We start from the raw sequence: 4,114 nt of genomic DNA, 5'->3' as shown, positions 1-4,114 counted from the left end.
GTGTTAATGCACTGCTAACCTTAAAGTCAAAGGAAGCATCTTTAGGGAACCAACACAGCTGCTCAGCACACACTGACCCATTTCCATTGGGGTTTTTGTGCTTACCAAGGTGCACGCTCCCTGGGAATTCCAGAGACGGGCTCTGTCCATGCGCATTGACTGCAGACACTCGGAACTGATCATCAGCCTCTTCAGACAGATTGCTCACCGTGAACTCTGGGACGGGGACATGAGACTCGTGGCACCTCACCCAGGTGAAGCCAGTTAGTTTCTTGCATTCCACAATGTAGCCATCGACTGGAATGGGGCGGTGCATCTTCGGAGGGGACCATGCCAGCGTCACTGAGGTTTCTGTTTTATTTTTCACCACGGGGTCAGTTGGGGGCTGGGTGGGAGGTTTTCTGGGAGCTGAACAGAAATAAATTTCAGAAATATTAGCATAAGGTCATGTAGGCTGGAAAAGACCTTCAAAAGACCTTCAAAATCAGCAGACTCAACTTTCAGCATGACCTACTGAGTCCCACCATTAACTACTGTGGTACCTGAGGACATACATGACAAGCTTATTCCTGCAGGTATTTACATAGTGAATATATTCACCCTCTGGTTGCTTTGGAACATTTTAGAGGTTAAAATCCCATCAGACTTTTTCACTGTGTGCAGCCACTGATACAGGCAGGAGGCTGGGAATTACCTGATGGGCTCTAGTTACAGACTACTGACACAGTAAAGGATTGATTTCATTTAATTTTGGCCATCAGAAAGTTTGGTGTCTGGTTTCAGTCACCCATCTGGACTCCAATTATAATCATATGGAGAACAGCACATTCAGGAGAACTCATCTCAATAAACCTGAATGAAATCACAGAATCATAGGATCATGGGAGGGCTTGGGTTGGAAGAAACCTTCAAGATCATTAAGTGCTAGATGCCAAAGGTCCCACTAACACAGTATTAAGCCAAAAGCTAGATGCTGGAATCAGATCTCCTGACCTTACCATCAGAAACTGAGATGTCATATTTTGCTCAGAGGTGCCTGCTTGTAGGAGGGACAGCTTCCGAGCTTTTTCTGCTCCAGGAACCAGCTCGAGCTTCAGAATTTAAACAGCAGTCAGAAATTAAACTGAGCTTTGTCACCTCCATCAAATAGAAGGAGTGGTTGGGTGGTACAGCTTTCCAAATCGCTTAGAAACTGTCACAACAATCAGATGCCTACCTTTTCTTTTTTAACTTGTTAATACATAGAGCTTAATAGCATCAGAATGCCCCAAGCACTTCAGACAACAGGACAGCTGTAAACCCTTCTTTAAGGATTCCTTTGTTTAACCACTGAGTAACTGTAATTCAGTGGTGCTGGTAGGAGAAGGGAAGTCCTAATCTTCCCAGATGGTGAACAGAGTTGATGTTCACATGCAGACTGGTGCTGCAGCAGAGCCAGAAACCACTCATTTGGGAAACACAGCACCAAGAAAATAATGGGAATAGCTTCATAAAATCAGGAGCTTCACTCAAATTTCATGTCAGATCTATAATTCTTCCTATTTTCAGGAAGAAATGATTTCCCTTTTTCTTGTAGTTTTATTTTCTTTTCCTTTCCAGCAAGCAGCTTTGTAGCTTACAAATTGTTTTCTAATCACCTCCTGGTGTGGACAAATCACACAGGTCTGACTCCATGTTTTACATAGTTAGCATATTATATTTGTTCCACTATGGAACTGTACAGTCATAGAATGGCCTGGGTTGAAAAGGATCCGAAAAATCATCCAGTTCCAACCCCCTGCTATGTGCAGGGACGCCATCCACCAGACCAGGCTGCCCAGAGCCACATCCAGCCTGGCCTTGAATGCCTGCAGGGATGGGGCATCCACAGCCTCCTTGGGCAACCTGTTCCAGTGCGTCACCACCCTCTGAGCGAAAAACATCTTCCTAAGATCCAACCTGATCCACAACCCCTACACACCCTCAGAGCCCCCTAGAGCCCCTAGTCCTCCTATTGCCCACCACAGCCCCATATGCCCACTAGAGTCCCCCTCAACTCTCTTTACAGGCCCTGCACAGCTCTATATAACAGTCTTATAGAACTACCTCTAGTAGAAGCAATCTCCACACAGAGATCCTTTCCCAGCACAGTGCGCCACGGGGGGAGCAAAACGGGGGGGGGGCACATACACACACAGCGCCGGGGGGGCCCGTAACCGACCCCCACCCATCCTTTAAAGGGGTGGGGGGTCCGTTTTAATGGGGGGGGGGGCGAGATCACCTTCACCCCCCACCCCCCCATCCCCACCCCATCCTTTAAAAGGGGGGTGTCCATTTTGGTGTTGGGGGGCAGTGACAATCCGCCCCCCCACCCCATCGTTTAAAGGAGGGGGGGTCCGAGACCACCCCCCCCACCCCATCTTTTAAGGGGGGGGGTCAGGGGCTCATGGGGGGCAGCACATCGTGCACAACATTGTGGGGGGGGGGGGGCTTTAAAAGGGGGGGGTTACAAAAAGCATAGCTCTCAACTATAGATGGGATTGGGGGGGGCTCAATCGATGGGGGGGGGCCCTTCATGCAGGGGGGGCACAGCGTAAGTCAGCGGCTTTGAGGGGGGGTGTTGGGGCTGTTTGGCTTTTGGGGGGGTTATTGTGTGCCCCACCCCCACCACCCCCACACACAATGGGGTGTTAATGTGGGGGGGGGGGGCTTAGATTAGTTGCGTTCCCTATAGCACTGCCCCCCCCCGTCATTAACCCCCCTGCTTTATCCTTACGGCTGAGCCCCCCCCCGACAGCGCCCCATTCATCTTGATGGGGGGGGGGGTTTGTCACACGACCCCGGCGCGGCTTACGGCACATCGTCGACCCCACCCCACCCCCCATAACCCCACCCGGGGGGGGAGGGGGCGATGTGGTGATTGGGGGGGGGGTTCCGGAGGTGGGGGTGAGCAAAGCGCAATATGGGGGGGGGGGTCCTATAACTGGAGGGCAGCGGCTGCACAAAGAGCCCGCGGGGGTCGGAGAGCAGCACTTTGGCTGGGGGGGGTCCACGGGGTCCGGGGGTAATGCTGCCCCACCCCCTCCCCCACCCCCCACTGCCGACCCCCCCCCCGTGTTGCCCCCCCGCCCCAACGTCAGCTCCTGCGGCAGCTCCTCGTCGCTCTCCTCCTCCTCTTCCTCGTCTGGGGGGTCAATATGTGGGGGGGGGGGGTCCCATCGGGCAGCGGCAGCTCCGCCGGCTCCGATTGGCTGAGCCGCAGTGCGCGGGAGCGGCTGTTGTGTGCCGGTCGGTGGAGGGGAGGCTCTTCATGGAGCTGCCCCGCAGCCAACAACATCCTGAATGAGATCCTGGAGTCCCAGACACTGGAGGATGAGCTGGGAAAGAGCAGAGGCTCCCCACAGAAGGGCAAATCACGTCTGATAACGTGAGTGTGGAGCACAGCCAGCCCCTTCCTCACATGTGTGGGGCTTCCATGTTCCTCTGTGCCCATTGCAATGTGCCACCCCAATCCTGCTGCCCAGCCAGGAGTGGATGGGATGAGCAGGTTGGGATGCACAGAGCAGTGCTCAGACATTGCTGGGACATTTGTGCACTGCTGTTGAGCTTCCCTTTGTGCAGCAGGGGAGAGGATGGAGGTTTACAGGTGGATGGTTGTTATTTCTATGGCATTGCACAGGTGGTAGAACCATGTCCATTCCCAAACTTATTCCAGGGCATGCGGGAATTTGTGCAGTTGTAGTTCCTGAATTGTGCTATTTAAAACCCTCCTGTAAATGGGGATGTTTTGTAATGCCTGCTGGGGCTGCAGGCAGCATTGCCTTCCTCCTTAGGGGGCAGGTTTAATCACAAGCCTCCCTATTTCCTATCACAAACGTCCTACAAACCATGTCTGGGCATTGCTGTCTCGGCCTGGATCTCAGCTCCTGAGACTGTCAGATGTGAAGCAGCAGCAGCTGGGACAGGGCTGGCTCTGTGTGCCCTCTCTGGGTCTGTGGGCACAGAGTGGGGCAGAGGGATGACTGTGAGAGGGAGGAATTGCCCAGCCACAAGAAAGAGGAAATCAGCTGAAAAGGGGAGATTTGAGAAGCACTGAGGCTGTGGCTGCTTTGACAGTAAGAAGAAACCAAGCTGT

The sequence above is a fragment of the Coturnix japonica genome, unplaced genomic scaffold (genome assembly GCF_054131305.1).
Source record: "Coturnix japonica strain WE unplaced genomic scaffold, WE-NBRP24 Scf047, whole genome shotgun sequence".
In the NCBI taxonomy this organism is placed as follows: Eukaryota; Metazoa; Chordata; class Aves; order Galliformes; family Phasianidae; genus Coturnix; species Coturnix japonica.
This window is presented reverse-complemented; position numbering follows the sequence as displayed.